The sequence below is a fragment of the Gossypium arboreum genome, chromosome 4, assembly GCF_025698485.1.
Source record: "Gossypium arboreum isolate Shixiya-1 chromosome 4, ASM2569848v2, whole genome shotgun sequence".
In the NCBI taxonomy this organism is placed as follows: domain Eukaryota; kingdom Viridiplantae; phylum Streptophyta; class Magnoliopsida; order Malvales; family Malvaceae; genus Gossypium; species Gossypium arboreum.
Genome location: NC_069073.1, coordinates 108,619,877 through 108,636,861, shown reverse-complemented (window position 1 = coordinate 108,636,861; position 16,985 = coordinate 108,619,877). Strand labels below are relative to the sequence as shown.

The following is a 16,985-nucleotide window of genomic DNA, read 5'->3' as shown; positions in this document are numbered from 1 at the left end:
TTTCCTCCATCAATACCCCAATCCCATGCAATGATATTAATAAATGCATATCATGTAAAATACAAGATTAATCAATCATGCGCTTTAACCAATTTAAACCCTAGGGGTATTTCTAATTATGCTCTTTAGGGGTAATTTCGTACTTACGCAACTACACACGTTATTCCAGTAATTCTTAACAATCATATGCAATTTGATTCTCCCATCTAACCGACAGCTACTTTGCCCACCTCTTGCCCATATTGGTAGTAAGCCCATTGGGCCCGCTTTTGGCCCATCGAGGCCCTATTTCAAGTATGTTGAAACGTCACACAAACTTACTTACCACTTTATGGTGCTAGATCTAACAATTACTCTATGTCTTGAGAGCATAAATGCTTAATTTCGGCATTTCGCTTTTGCCGAATTGAACTAAGAAAAGGTGTTCTAGACACACCTAATTCATGACATTTAATCGCCATCGAGATCACTTTCGATGTCCTACAATTGATTAGCACAGTGCTTATTTACAAACTATAATCACTAAATTCTAAAACTTACTCACCCATGATCGAACCATGTCCCTAAAAGCCTTTGAAACCTTACCTTTTTGTCAAAATCGATAGCTAGCTCCGAATCCGATTGTTCCAATGATTCACGCTTTCAATCCAACACTTAAGAAGGCACTAATCATTGACAGAAACAGTCAGTTAAAAACCCTTAGAGCCACATGCCCAAATCGACAGCCTCCCTAACTTTAGGGACTTCGGCTTTTCTTAACTTTGCAAAATAAGAACAGATCCGAGATGATAAGTACTTACCCTTACTCCTACTTGATTTCCTCGCAATCAAGTGCGATTTAACCTTAGAACAATGGTAAAACCCGAATCCAAAGGTTGATGAAATTTCGGCTATAAGCCCCTAAACCAGTGGTACTTTCGGCTTTTGGGTGGTGAAAGGGATGGAGATATGAGGCTATGACCTTGAAGAAGAATTGCTGTCAGGTATCTAGGATTAAAAAAGATAATCGAGATTAATAAAAACAAAGAACATAGAAAAACTCGGCTTTGAAGAAATCGACACAAGCAAAGGATCACGTGATTTCGCTTTTATGGATTTGGAAAAGTATTGATGAATAGCAGGTATGATGAATAGTTTTGAAGTAGAAAATAGAAGAAGAAGAATAGGGAGGTGGTAGTTTCGGCTAGAGAGGAAAAAGAGAGGAAAACAACCCTAAGGTGTTAAAGGAGAAGAAAATGGCACCACTCAATACCCTAAGTGCCAAATACCAACCTAATACCCCCGCCAATTTTCCTCTTCAATTCCCATAATTGCCAACTCCTAGCCTCATCCAAATCCTTAAATCTCTCCCTTATCCCTCATTAATCCAAGCATTTAAACCGATCCAACTCTCTTCTAGCGTAATCCACGAACTCCAACACTTACCCCTCCCGCACTTAAAAAATAAATGCATCTATTTGTCAACACAGGAATTGATCCCATGCCTTCCCCACTGCTCCACACGCCACTTTTCTAGGAGCCCAGTGGCGTCACCCTTGCCACTTTACCAAGGCTCTTTTTGTGATGCAATTTACTCACAACTCTACTTAAGGGCCACTTAGCTAGAATCCCTAACTCCTAAGTCTAAAATTCCAAAAATTCAACTGGGTTTTGGCCAACTCATGGGCCTTCCATAAGCCCATTTACTTACTCAAAATATTAATTTCACATCCAAATACAATAATTTAAGGTCTTTATAAAATATTGAAAACCACGAATAAATCCGAAAAATGAGGATGTTACATGAGGGGATTAGGGTTGATCTTCGAAAAATTGAAGCTATTCTAGATTGGAAGCAACCTAAGTTGGTATCTGAGATTCGAAGTTTTCTGGGTCTGGTAGGATATTATAGACGGTCTGTTAAGGGGTTTTCATTGATTGCTGCACCTCTGACTAAGTTGTTGCGGAAAGGGGTACCGTTTGACTAGACTGATAAGCAACAAGAAAGTTTTGAAAGGCTTAAGAAGGTTCTGACTGAGGCCCCTGTCTTGATTCAGCTGGAGTCTAGGAAAGAATTCGTTGTCTACAGTGAAGCATCACATGTTGGTTTAGGATATGTGTTGACGCAGGAAGGTAAGGTAGTTGCATATGTATTTCTTCAGCTTAAGAGGCATGAGGCTAACTATCCAACACATGACTTGGAGTTGGCTGCGGTGGTATTCACATTAAAAATTTAGAGGCATTACTTGTACGGTGAGAAGTGTATCATTTACACGGATCAGAAGAGTCTCAAGTATCTCCTCACTCAGAAGGAGCTAAACCTTAGATAGCGTAGATAGATTGAGCTACTTAAGGATTGTGATTGTTCGATTGAATACCATCCTGGTAAGGCTAATGTGGTGGCCGACGCACTGAGCCATAGGCCTGTGACTGATCTGAGGGTGATGTTTGCTCATCTTATTCAATGATGGTAGTCTGTTGGCTGAACTTCAGGTTAAACCAACATGGATTGAACAGATTAAGGGTAAACAATTGGAGGATGAGTCATTAAGTCCTCATATTCGATAGATTGAAAATGGTGGCATATCAGTTTTTAGACTGAATAATGAAGGGGTACTCTATTTCCATGGGAGAGCCTATATACCGAAGGATACTGATCTGAGATAGTCTATACTGCAAGAGGCATATAATAGTCCTTATACTATGCATCCTGGTGGGAATAAGATGTACCGAGACCTTCGTGAGTTGTATTGGTGGCTAGTTCTTAAGCGTGAATTTACCAACTTCGTGGGTAAATGCCTTACTTGTCAGCAGGTTAAGGCCGAACACCAGTTACCTTTAGGGTTGCTTCAGCCAGTTAAGATTCCGTTGTGGAAGTAGGAGAGAGCGACTATGGACTTCGTTAGTGGGCTACCCTTAATGCCTACTAAGAAGGATTCAGTATGGGTCATCGTGGATCGATTGACCAAATCTGCCCATTTCATACCTGTTCGTACTAATTACTCATTACAGAAGCTGGCTAAGCTGTATGTGTCTGAAATAGTGAGACTGCATGGGGTACCGATTTACATAATATCTGATAGAGATCCTCTCTTCATGTCTCAATTCTGGAAAAAGTTACACGAGGCTTTGGGTACAAGGTTGGACTTCAGTACTGCGTTCCATCCTCAGACAGATGGTCAGTCGGAGAGGGTGATTCAGATACTGGAGGACATGTTAAGGATTTGTGTCATTGAATTCGAGGTAGTTGGGAGGACTATTTGTTGTTAGCAGAGTTTGTGTATAACAATAACTACCAGTCTAGCATACAAATGGCACCTTACGAGGCACTATATGGTCGTAGGTGTCTTACTCTATCGTGTTGGACTGAGTTGGGTGAGCGGCGTGTTCTGGGTCCTGAATTGATTTCTGATACTGAGGATAAAGTTAAACTAATTCGAGATCGACTGAAGGCAACATCAGACAGACAAAAGTAGTACGCGGATCTGAAGCTTAAGGAGATTTAGTATTCTGTGGGGGACTTAGTTTTTTTGAAGGTCTCGCCATGGAAGAAGATAAACAAATGCATATTAACTTACCTTTTGTTGAAGGTATATCACAGATACCTACATATGCAAAATTTTTAAAGAAGCTTCTAACAAACAAAAGGAAGTTTGAAGACTTATCTAAAGTGGAACTTAATGAAGAGTGCTCAGCCATACTCCAAAATAAACTGCCAACCAAACTGAAAGATCCAGGAAGTTTTACTATTCCTTGTTTAATTGATAGTTTCAATGTTGATAAAACACTAGCTGATTTAGGCGCCAGCATTAATTTGATGCCATATAAAATGTTTAAACAACTTGGTCTAGGGGAACCTAAACCCACTAGGATGAGTATTCAATTAGATAATAGATCTGTTAAATATCCTAGGGGAATTATAGAGGACGTACTTGTAAAAGTAGATAAATTTATATTCCCTGTTGATTTCGTTGTGCTTGACATGGATGAAGATGTTAAGGTGCCTTTAATCTTAGGTCGGCCATTTTTAGCCACTGCTAGGGCTGTAATTGATGTTGGTGATGTTAAATTGGTACTTAGAGTAGGTGACGAAGAGATTATTTTTAAAATTTATGATGCCATGAGATTTTCTAGAGAACACGATTACTCATGTTATTTTATTGACTCTATTGATCATGCTATTCAAGATTCTTTTTAGGAAATCGTACACAAGGACACGATGAAACTGTGTGATGATTCTGAAATAGGAACTAAACTAAACTCCAATGAAACCTCTCCAAAACTAGCAGAATATGAGGGAATTAAGGTAAAAGATGAACTTAAGCAAAAACCCTCTACTGACGAACCTCCCAAACTGGAATTTAAACAATTGCCGACTCACTTGGAATATGCATTCCTTGGAAATAATTCTATATTACCAGTAATTATTGCATCCAAGTTACAGTCCAAGGAGAAAGAGGAATTACTCCAAGTATTAAAAGAACATAAAAGGGCTATAGCTTGGAAAATTTCTGACATTAAAGGGATCAGCCCTTCTTTTTGCACCCACAAAATTTTAATAGAAAATGAATATAAACCATGCGTGCAAGCCCAAAGACGACTGAACCCCAACATGAAGAAAGTTGTTAAAGCTGAGGTAATTAAACTCTTAGATGCTAGAATTATTTATCCTATTTCTGATAGTTCTTGGGTGAGTCCAGTGCAGGTTGTTCCTCAGAAAGGAGGCATGATTGTTGTAGCCAATGAAAAGAATGGATTAATCCCAACAAGGATAGTCACAGGTTGGAGGGTGTGCATTGATTATAGGAAGCTAAATGATGCCACGAGAAAAGACCACTTTCCCCTTTCATTCATTGACCAAATGTTGGAAATATTATCAGGACACATGTACTACTACTTTTTAGACGGACTCTTTGGCTATTTCCAAATCCTAATAGCTCCTGAAGATCAAGAAAAGACGACATTTACATGTCCATACGGTATGTTTGCTTATCATAGAATGCCTTTTGGATTATGTAATGCTCCTGCTACTTTTTAGCGCTGCATGATGGCCATTTTTGACGAACTCGTAGAAAACATCATGGAGGTCTTTATGGATGATTTATTGGTTTTTGGTAACTCTTTCCATCTTTGCCTAAAAAATTTAAAACGAGTGTTAATAAGATGTGAGGAAACAAACCTTGTGCTTAACTGGGAAAAATGTCACTTTATGGTTCAAGAAGGTATTGTGTTAGGACATAAAATTTCTAGTAGAGGGATTGAGGTTGATAAATCTAAAATTGAAACCATTGAAAAACTACCTCCCCCTAATTCGGTTAAGGCTATTATAAGCCTCTTAGGACATTCTGGGTTTTATAGAAGATTTATTAAAGACTTTTCTAAAATAGCTAAGCCTTTGACTAAATTACTAGAAAAAGATGTACCTTTTAATTTCGATCAGGAGTGTTTAGAAGCATTTAATACTTTAAAGGATAAACTGACTAAAGCTCCAATTATAATTGCATCTGATTGGAATTCACCTTTTGAACTAATGCGCGATGCGAGTGATTTTGTAGTAGGTCCAGTTTTGGGACAGCAAAGAGATAAACATTTTCAACTTATCTATTATACTTGCAGGACTTTGACAGTCGCACAAGAAAACTACACCACCACGGAAAAAGAGCTGCTAGCTGTGGTTTTTGCATTCGATAAATTTAGGCCATATTTAATATTGTCTAAAGTTGTCGTTTATACTGACGATTCCGCTCTTCGCCACCTTTTGACTAAAACTGATGCAAAACCTTGACTCATTCGATGGATCTTATTATTGTAGAAATTTGACTTGGAGATTAAGGATAAGAATTGCGGCTAACCATCTCTCCAGGCTTGAAAACTCAAGTACCAAAGAGCCAGATGACATTGAAATAAATGATTCATTCCTTGAAGAACAATTTTTTGCTATATTTGATTCTGAGGTACGTTGGTTTGCAGATATTGCAAATTTTTTAGCCGCTAAGATTATCCCAAAAGGGTTAGCACATCAGCAAAAGAAGCAATTCTTCACTGATGTGAAAAACTACTTCTGGGAAGACCCTTTTCTTTTCCTTAAATATGCAGATCAAATCATTAGGAGATGCGTTACAAGGATAGCAGCATTGAAAATCTTGGAACATTGCCACTCAGAACTGACTGGAGGACATTACAGTGGAAATAAGGCCGCACATAAAGTCCTCGAATCAGTTTTTTATTGGCCCACTCTATTCAAAGACGCCAACAAGTATGTTACTTCTTGTGACAAATGTCAAAGGACATGTAATATATCCAAACATGATGAAATCTCTCAGACATTTATGCTCTCATGTGAAATATTTGACGTTTTGGGTATCGACTTCATGGGCCCATTCCCTAGTTCATTCGGGAATAAATACATCTTAGTAGCTATTGATTATATGTCCGAATGGGTTGAAGCCCAAGCTTTACCTACTAATGATGCTAGAGTAGTAGTACGATTCCTTAAGAAACTTTTCTCTCGATTTGGTACACCTAGAGCAATTATCAGTGATAGAGGTACTCATTTTTGTAACGCCCAATTTGACAAGACCCTCAAGAAATACGGAGTTCATCATAGAACAGCTACCCCTTTGTCACCCTCAAACTAGTAGCCAAGTCGAAGTAATGAATCAAGAGCTTAAACGTATCCTAGAAAAGACAGTAGAATTAAACAGGAAGGATTGGGCGATGAAAGTAGATGATGCTTTATGGGCTTATAGAACTGCTTTTAAGACTCCCATAGGAACATCACCTTACAGACTTGTTTATTGGAAAAGTTGTCACCTACCGTTTGAGTTGGAACACAAGGTATTCTGGGCTATAAACTTTCTAAACCTTGACCCCAAACTTGTAGGTGAAAATAGGTTGATGCAGTTGAACGAGTTAGATGAGTGGCAAGCCAATGCATATGAAAATTCGTGCCTATATAAGGAAGCGACGAAGCGTCGCCACGACGTTCATTTGAAGCAGCGAAGGCAATTTAAAGTTGGAGATCTTTTCCTGTTATATAACTCGAGGCTCAAATTGTTTCCTGGAAAGCTTAAATCATGATGGTCAGGTCCTTTCGTAGTTCAAACTGTGTTCCCATATGGCACAGTAGAGGTAAGTCATCCATCACAAGGCACTTTTAAGGTAAATGGACATAGTCTCAAAATGTATAACGGTGAGAATTTCAAAGACGATAAAGAGGAGTTACGGCTCCACGAAGTTACCTAAATATACCCACAAGGTAGAGTCGAGCTTAGACTATAAACAAGCACTTCTCGGGAGGCACCTCGAGCACTAACGATGTTAACTTCTTTAAATTTTAGTCTTTAACATTTAATTCACTAACTGAGTCACTGAATACAGGATTTTTAGAACCACACGGCCAGGCACACGGGCGTGCCGTAGGCCATGCACATACTACGAGATGCAACATGGCTGTGCGATATAGCCGTCTGAAAATAGAACAAAAAATGTTTCCCCAACACGGGATCCGATAAAGCTGTCATGGCCGTGCGACATGGCCGTGGGCAATCCTGCCAAATTAACATAGGCGAGCGACATGAATGTTCCCACCGATCGTGGTTGAGCCTGTTAAAATAACACGGGCGTGTGCTTGCATACACGGGCGTGGAAGAAGTGAACGAAGATCGACACGACCGTGCAAATTGGCCGTGTACACAAATGCTTCCAATTTCGAAAACCACAAAACGCACTGGTTGAAATGAAGGCATACGGGCATGCCCTACGGCCGTGTGCCCCAATTTCTCTATAAACAACTATTATTTATTTTATTTTTATCTTTATATTTTGAAATTACTTTTTATTTCCTTTTAATATTATTTTATCTTGAGTTTTACAATTTTTATTTTCAGCTATTTCATCACGAGTAATTATGCTCCATTATATTTCCTAAAGAGTTCCTGATTTTATCACAGTCATAAAGAGCTCCAAAACTCATCATCAAATAGGAACTAAAACCTCTAATGGCAAAGGACTTATGGACTAATGAACCTCTACCACCACCAGAGTATCCTCCTCCACTCTCATCATCGCCTTGGCCGATTATTTTCCATAACTCCAATTCAAGGAGTTCATTCATCATTCAGGAAGTTTCTCTTCTCTCCCTATCTTATGATTATTTATCTATATTTTTCAATATATCTATCTTTGTACATGGAGGCAATGTACATCTTAAGTGTGGGGGGGTCTTGCATATCATCATTAGAAATCTCTGAATTTTGTCTTATTCTCACGTGAATCACTCATATCACTATTAGAATGAATTTTAATTAATTTATGATTTTTATTGATATGTCTTGAATTAAAACATATGAATTTTGCATTGATTGTTTAAACTTTAAGACATTAGGGAATCAAGCATGATAAGTTGATTTTTGAAGAATTATAAACTTTTAGGTTGTTTCCCTAAGTTTAGGTATTATCGTGAGTTGAAATTCACAAGTTTAAACATCAAAAAGGCAAAATTTTTGTGAGATCTTGAGCCTTTAGAGAATATTTTATTTCTTTCATGCTCACTTTTATTATGACTGCGTCAGTATTGATTTGTTATTCTAGAACTTGCTTGATTATGCATGTCAAGACCACACCATTTGATTTGATATGTCAAGATGATAAAGGCACTTAGGTTTAACCCACTCACTCCACAAAATCCTATCTTCATAATTAACCCTTAGTGAACCTCTTTGAGCCTAACAAACCATTAATTGATTTACTCTCAATATTAACCCACAACCCATTATTGTTGAAATCCCCTAATTTGATCCCTATTTTTGTCAAGATTTGATTTGAACTAATTGCTTAGCTATGTTTTGTTCTTCTATGTATTTGACTTGTTTTTAAAAAAAAAATACTTCAACACATATTAATAGTAATTCATCGTTTCTGAGCTTAAGTGTTAATTCCATATTCTGAGAAGAAGCTCACTTGTATTCAACTGATGATTAGTTATTTTTCTAGCTAGGTAATTTTTCAATTCAATCTCGATTCTAACCTTTTCCTTCAGTTTGTGACCACACCCCCTAACCAAAGCCACGTTACAACCCTCTAAAGACCTTTTTGATTGATGTATCAACTCAATATAAAGTGGTGAAGATTTGATTTTCAAGTAAGCCTATGGTAATAAATTTTCATATTGACTAATGAGTGCTTTAATTGATGTTTTTAAACACCTTGAGTGATTTGAGCGAATCTTTAGTGAGGATGTTAAACTCTGTGATATTTTGATCAAAGGTAATCACTTAGATAAGGGGAGACACCTATGTTTTCGTGATAAAATACTCAACTTGGAATGTTTGAAACTTTGATTTACTTTTAGTTGAATTTTCAATGTATGAATCCCTGTGGATTATTTTGAGATATTATTGATAGGGATTATAAATCAAGAAGAATTTATTTTGATTGTGAGTTGAGGATTTTGCTTGAGGACAAGCAAACGTTTAAGTGTGGGGGTATTTGATAAACCATAATTCATACATGTTTTTATCCCATGCTTAGCATATTTATGGATGGTTTCTCCTTAGATTTGGTGAATTTGATGCTCCTAATTCCTTAATTTCATGTTTTATACTTAGGTGAGCATAGGAGAGTAAAAAGAGCGAGAAACAACCCGAAAACAAAGAAAATGGACCCACATGGGAAATCAACACGGCTTGGACTTTTTCACACGGGCGTGTACCACGACCGTATCCTTTTGGCAGGATCGAAGCATGAATTACACGGGTAGACTACACACCCATGCCTATTCAATAGCCTTGGCCATGGGTTGGAGTAATCGTACACGGTCGTGTCACACGGACGTGTCCTTGTCGAGCCCAAGTATAACCCTATTCGAAAAAGGCTAATTTTGAGGGCTCTTAGGCATTTTAAAGCCTATTTAAACACCTGAGCACTTAGGAGGGGGCACGCAGAATAGGAAGTAGGGAATTACTCAAGGAAAGTAGATTGATCCATCTCAGAAGCCAGATTCATCATCAAGACTGAAGATCTCCCTTCAAGTTCCTTTAGGAGTTTTGGGTTTTCTTATGTTTTGTTATCTTTATGCTTTTGAGATGCTTTCTTTCATAAGTATGAACTAAACCCCCTAAATACCTAAGGGGAATGAAACCTAAGACGGATCTTGTTATTATTATCTTAATTGTATGATAAATATTTGACTTGTTCTTAATTATATGTTCTTAATTCTTGTTTTAATATTCCAGGATATTGATTCGAGATAATGCTCTTATTTAGAGGAGGAATAGACCCTGTCTAAGGGTAAATTTATCATAATTAAGCAGAGTTGATTGCACGCCTAGAGATAGGGTGATAAGATTTTGCTGGATTAGGGTGAAACCTAATAAGGGGATCCATAGATCAAGTTAATCCAACACTAGAGCGTTAATTAGAAAGAGATTTCAATTAATCAACCTAAGGTTAGACGTTATTAGTCTCGAGAGAGATAATAATATAACTTAGGGATTTCTACGGATCAAGTCAAATGAATAAATCGTCTGATTCAGAGTCAAATAACAAGTGTAGTCTAGGTGGATTTTTCCTTAGGTATTGTCTTAATCAATCGAATTTTCTAAAAAGTATTTTCCCAAATTTTCTCTCTATGCACTCTTAGTTTAGTAATTTGTTTAGATAACCAAATCCCTTAATTTTTAGGCTAGATAATAAAAAGAAGGTAATTACTAGTACTCTTGGTTCCTTTGGGTTCGAAAATCCGGTTTTGCTAAAGCTATACTACTGTTCGATAGGTACACTTGCCTTCATCGTGATAATAGTTAGTTTCAAGAACGATTAATTATAAATATTTAAAACCTATTGTGAATATTATGTATCAATGCCCTATGGGGACATCTAGCCGATGAGAGTGAGGGAGGATGATTGTGCCGCTGTGTTGAGGAGCCCAATGTGTCGAGCCAATCGAGTCACATAGGACCCGATAGATATGACTCCTCTCCTATACCGCTCCGTCTGATGGCGGATGGCGAGGGCAATGAAATAGGTAAGGTCGAAGATGTGCCCATTTGCCATGCCCCGTAGGAAATAGGCGTCGTGAGTGTTGACGACGCCGGTGCTCTCTCGTCATCCTGTCAGAGTGTAGGCCAAGATCATGTGTAGGTATCGCAGGGATGGGGTGAGGGCTAATACCTTAGAGCGGCTAGGATCACAGGTGGCCAAGGCAGGGACGAGGTCCTTCCAACACTTTAAGGGAGAGTAGTAGATGTGGCGATGGAGGGTTTCGAGTTCATTGTCGTCCATGAACTCCTCCGTGTACAGCCCTAGCTCAATTCTAAACTCCAGTACACTCAACTGGCACTCTAGACAACCAAGGTGGAACTGGACCGTTCCAGTATCATTGAAGCTTTTCATGACGACCTGAAGATAGAAGGTCGAGCAGAGTTCCATTATGAGCTTGAGGTACGTCGGCTCGATGATATCAAAGAAGAGCCCCTACGGTTCAGTCGTCAAGAGGGCTCAGACCGCGTCAGCCATTTGAATTTGTTCAAGTGTGGCCCAGTCAATGCAGCGCACCGCACCTAGCAGTCGGGCCTGTAATATCTGAAATAGTTCCTCTTGAGGTCCTAAGGGAAACTTAATCTCCGTGGTAGGACCCAAGGATGACGCTGCTCCTTTCCTCTTCTTCGAGGCAGGGACAACGATCTTCTTACCACGTGAGGTTGACATTGTATACCTGCAATGAAGAGTTGAAGTTAAATACTCCCCTAGAATGTACGCGTGTTAAAATTGAATAAGAATATTTCATGGGGCTCACGTACTAGACTAAAACAACCAAAGCAAATATATCAGGTCATTATTATGAATAGGACTATGAGAGTCATGCAAATTGAAATATCTAGTGAATGAATACATGTGGGTTGGATAATATGAAATATGGTGTGGGTGAGCATGAAATCCATGGAAACACAAAAAGAAAAAAAAATGGATGAATGTATCCTAATGTATTGACTAAAATGGAAAATTTCTAACAAAGAACATAAGTATTATTATAACTATGAACATTTACTCAAATAAAACAAGAATAATCATGAAATAAGTAAAATATTTGAAAAGAATAGAGAGAAAATAGTAAACAAACGCAAGAGGGAAGAGCTTTGGGTGGTCAAAGGTGGTGCCGTGGTAGGTGCACGGGCGTGGTAGGTAGGGCGTGTGAAGTTGCAGCGGCTAGGGTTAGGGATTTTAGGGAATGGGGTGATGAATAGTGAGGGGTTTATATAGATTCCCCACGGCTGTGTGTTTTGCAATTTTGAATTTGCGCGCGTCTAAAATTCGTCACACGCCCGTGTTCTTTGGGGGTGTCGATGCACACGGTCGTGTCACACGGTCGTGTTCTACTTTGTTCGTTTCTTCCATGCCCGTGTGTATAGGTGCATGCCTGTGTTGTTTTATCAGTCTTGAGCACGAGTGGTGGGCACGAGCGTGTCGCATGCCTGTGCTAAATTCTCAGTTTTAACAACAATTTCTAGACACGGGCGTGTCACACGCCCTTGTTGTTTTGACAGACCCGCCCATAGCCACGTCACACGGCCGTGGCAGTTTATCGCATCTCGTGTTGGGGAAAATTTTTTCCCTGATTTCTCAAGGCCGTGTCGCACAGCCGTGTCTCCTCCCGTGGTGTGAGAAAAGCCTAAGGCACGCCCTTATGCATGGCCGTGTAGGTTAGAAAACCTGTGTTTCAAGGACTCAGTTAGTGAATAGATGTTAAAAACTAAAATTTTTTAAAGAAATCAATACTGTCAGTGCTCGGGTTGCCTCCTGAGAAGCCCTTATTTATAGTCTAAGCTCGACTTACCTCTCTTGTTGCGAGATCATGGTGGTTCGAGGAGTTTACACTTCTCACCCCTACTATCAGTTTTATCAACATAAGGTTTAAGACGAGTACTATTTACCTTGAATGTGCCGAATTTGGGATGAATTACCTCGATTGTACCAAATGAAAAAATGCTATCGTAAGAGGGATTTCTTCATTCGGTTCAGAAGTGGTAATACGATGGTCTGTTGCGTCTACTAGCACTTTGTCTCCAACCTTAAGTTGATTTGGGGAAAAATTTAGCTTGTCATGGCGTGGTTTTGGTTTATTCTGTGTTTTCAATTTATGTGTCCGCCATTCATCTAGTTCCTCGATTTGTAGCCTTCGTTCTTCATAGATAGGTCCTTTGCTTAAACATGGCTCATGTATGTTCTTCAAACCTATTTCCTGCAAAGTAGGTTGCACCACATGGTCAGTTTTAGTAGGATGATTTATACCACCACCTTCAATTTTCAATGTGTTACTCGAATTGCGAGCTTGAAGGGTGATTATTCCGTCTCCCACACGAAGTGTGAGTTAACCTGTGCCAACATCAATTATTGTTCTAGTAGTTGCTAAAAAAGGCCTCCCTAAAATTAAAGGAACGTTACTATCCTCTTCTATGTCTAGAACAACAAAATCAATTGGGAATATAAATTTGTCAATTTTAACGAGTACATCTTCAATAATACCCCTAGGAAATCTTATTGTTTTATCAGCTAATTGAATACTCATCCTAGTTTGTTTGGGTTTCCCAAGACCTAGTTGCTTAAACATTTTGTAAGGCATGACATTGATACTAGCCCTTAAGTTAGCCAAAGCATTATTAACATCTAAGCTACCAATTAAACATGGAATCGTAAAACTCCCTAGATCTTTTAATTTGTTGGCCAGCTTATTCTGTACTATGGCTGAGCAAACCGCATTTAGCTTACATGTGACGTTTCATCCAACTTCCGCTTATTTGTTTAAAGCTCCTTTAAGAATTTGATTGCGTTTGGCATATGTGAAAGAGCTTCAATAAACGATAAGTTAATATGTAATTTCTTTAATAATTTAAGAAATTTACCGAATTGCTCGTCTGTATAGTCTTTTCTTGTTTCATTGGGATATGGCATACGAGTCTGTACTCTTTACTTACCGGTGTTTGTTCACTGTGGTCTTCCTCACCTCTGTTTTTACTTACCGCAATTCCTTGCCTCGGTTCTAGTTCAGGTTCCACTAACCCTTCCTTGTCTTGGATGGTAATTGTGTTGAGTTGTTCCTTTGGGTTAGATTCAGTGTTACTCGGCAGGCTACTTTGTGGTCGTTTAGATATTAATTTGGTGAGCTATCCTATCTGAGTTTCGAGCCCTTGGATCGATGCTTGTTGATTCTTAAGTGCTGTCTCGGTATTCTAAAAATGAGTTTCTGACACCGAGATGAATTTTGTTAGCATCTCCTCAAGGTTCCACTTTTTCTCTTGTTGGTAGGGTGGTCGTTGGAAGCCTGAAGGTGGTGGTCTTTGGTTCCCTTGGCCTCCCCATGAGAAATTTGGGTGGTTCCTCCAACCTGCATTGTAAGTATTACTATAAGGATTATTTTGAGATCAAGGATTATTACCCATGTAATTTAACTGCTCGTTCTCCATGTTGTGGCCATAGGGTGGGTATTCTGAATTGCTTGATCCACCTCCACTTTCTTCGCACTGCATTACTGGGTGAACCTGTGAAGAACCAAGAAAATCGTCAATTTTTCTATTCAAAAGTTCTACTTGATTAGAGAGCATGGTGACTGAATCGATGTTAAAAACATCGGCTATTTTTGTTGGCTTTGTTCTCATGAGTTGCCATAATAATTATTCAGTGACATCTCTTCTATAAATTCATAAGCATCCTCAGGTGTCTTATTATTGATAGTTCCACCAGCAACTACGTCAATCATCTATCTAGTCGAAGGATTCAGACCAACCTGTAGCCAGAGTGGTAACCCATGGTAAGGGCATCTTCGCAAAAGGTCCTTGTATCTCTCCCATGCATCATAGAGTGTTTCTAAATCCATCTGCACAAAAGTTGAGATATCATTACATAATTTAGTCATTTTAGCCGGTGGAAAATATTTTAATAAAAACTTTTCGGTCATTTGTTCCCAAGTAGTGATTGACCCTCGTGGTAACGAGTTCAACCATTGTTTAGCTTTGTTCCTCAATGAAAAAGGGAATAACTGAAGGCGAATGGCATCATCAGAAAGCCATTGATTTTAAAAGTGTTGCAAAATTCTAAGAAATTCGCTAAATGAGCGTTTGGGTCCTCGTCTTGCAAACCCAAAAGCTATACTATTGTTGGATCATTTGAATGGTGTTAGGTTTCAGTTCAAAATTATTCGCAGCAACAGCAGGCCTAACTATACTTGATTCAGTTCCTGTTAAAGAAGGTTTAGCAGAATCATACATAGTATGCGGAGCAAGATTCTGATTTACTAGATCAGCGACAATCGCAGGAGGTAGCGGATTTTCCTAGTTTTCAACCATCTCCTCATTTGTGGTTGAAGTATCATCCTCTTGCTCTTCCTCTGTGTATCGTAAGCTTCGCCTTATTTCTCTTCAGTTTCTGCAAACTGTGCGATCGATCTCACTATCAAACAATAATGGTCCCGACAGGTTTCTTCTAGTTATACACTATAAAAACTTATACACTATAAAAACCTGCCAGGAACGAATAAAAGAAAAATTAGAAAAGAAAATAAAAATTTAAATTGCAAATAAAGTAAAATGGCTAAAGTAATAAAAATCGAGTGTTCCTAATATCTTAGTTCCCTGGCAATGGCACCAAAAACTTGATATGTGATATTCGTGATAGGTTTTAAAAATTTATAATTAATCGTTCTTGAAACTAACTATTATCACGATGAAGGCAAGTGTACCTATCGAACAGTAGTATAGCTTTAACACGACCGGATTGTCGAACCCAAAGGAACCAAGGGTACTAGTAATTACTTCCTTTTTATTATCTAGCCTAAAAATTAAGGGGTTTGTTTATCTAAACTAATTAACTAAACTAAGGATGCACGGAGAGAAAATTGGGGAAAAGCTTTTGAGAAAACTTGATTGATTAAGACAATACCCAAGGAAAAATCCTCCTAGACTTCACTTATTATTTGACTCTGAATCAGACGATTTATTCATTTGACTTGATCCGTAGAAATCCCTAAGTTATATTATCATCTCTCTCAAGACTAATAACATCTAACCCTAGGTTGATTAATTGAAATCTCTTTCTAATTAACACCTAGTGTTGCATTAACTCGATCTATGGACTCTCTTATTAGGTTTCACCCTAATCCAGAAAAATCTTGTCACCTTATCTCTAGGCGTGCAATCAACTTCGCTTAATTACGACAAATTTACTCTTAGACAGGGACTTTTCCTCCTCTGAATAAGAGTATTAACTTGGATCAATATCCTAGAATATTAAAACAAGAATTAAGAACACATAATTAAGAACAAGTCAAATATTTATCATACAATTTAGATAATAATAACAAGATCTATCTTAGGTTTCATTCCCCTTAGGTATTTAGGGGGTTTAGATAATTATGAAAGAAAACATCTCAAGAGAATAAAGATAACAAAACATAAAGAAAACCCAAAACCCTTAAATGAAAATTGAAGGGAGATCTTCGGTCTTGACGATGAATCCGGCTTTTGAGATGGATCAATCAGCTTCCCTTGTGTAATTCCTTGACTCCTACTCCGTGCCTCCCTTCTAAGTGCCTCCTCAGGTGTTTAAATAGGCTTTTGAATGCCTAAGAGCCCTCAAAAGTGGCCTTTTCTGAATAGGACTATACTTGGGCTTGACAGGGACACGCCCATGTGACACGCCCGTGTGCGATTGCTCCAGCCCGTAGTCAAAGCCGGGAGTATAGTCTACCCGTGTAAATTGTGCTTTGATCCTGCCAAATGGACACGGCTGTGTGGCTTACCCGTGTGAGGAAGTCCAGGCCGTGTTGATTTCCCTTGTGGGTCCATGTTCTCTGTTTTCGGCCCGTTTCTCGCTCGTTTTACTCTTCTATGCTCACCTAAGTATAAAACATGAAATTAAAGAATTAGGAGGATCGAATTCACCAAATCTAAGGAGAAATCATCCATAAAGGTGCTAAGCATGCGATAAAAATATGTATAAGTTACGGTTTATCA

At 38.6% G+C, this 16,985-nt stretch overlaps 1 non-coding gene across 1 annotated transcript; it reads left to right on the top strand.

Moving 5' to 3' along the window:
* Positions 1–14,777: 14,777 nt before the first annotated feature.
* LOC128292467 (small nucleolar RNA R71) lies at positions 14,778–14,884 on the top strand. Its single transcript, XR_008282452.1, has one exon. It is a non-coding gene; the product is annotated as a small nucleolar RNA R71 (small nucleolar RNA).
* The last annotated feature ends 2,101 nt before the right edge of the window (positions 14,885–16,985 follow it).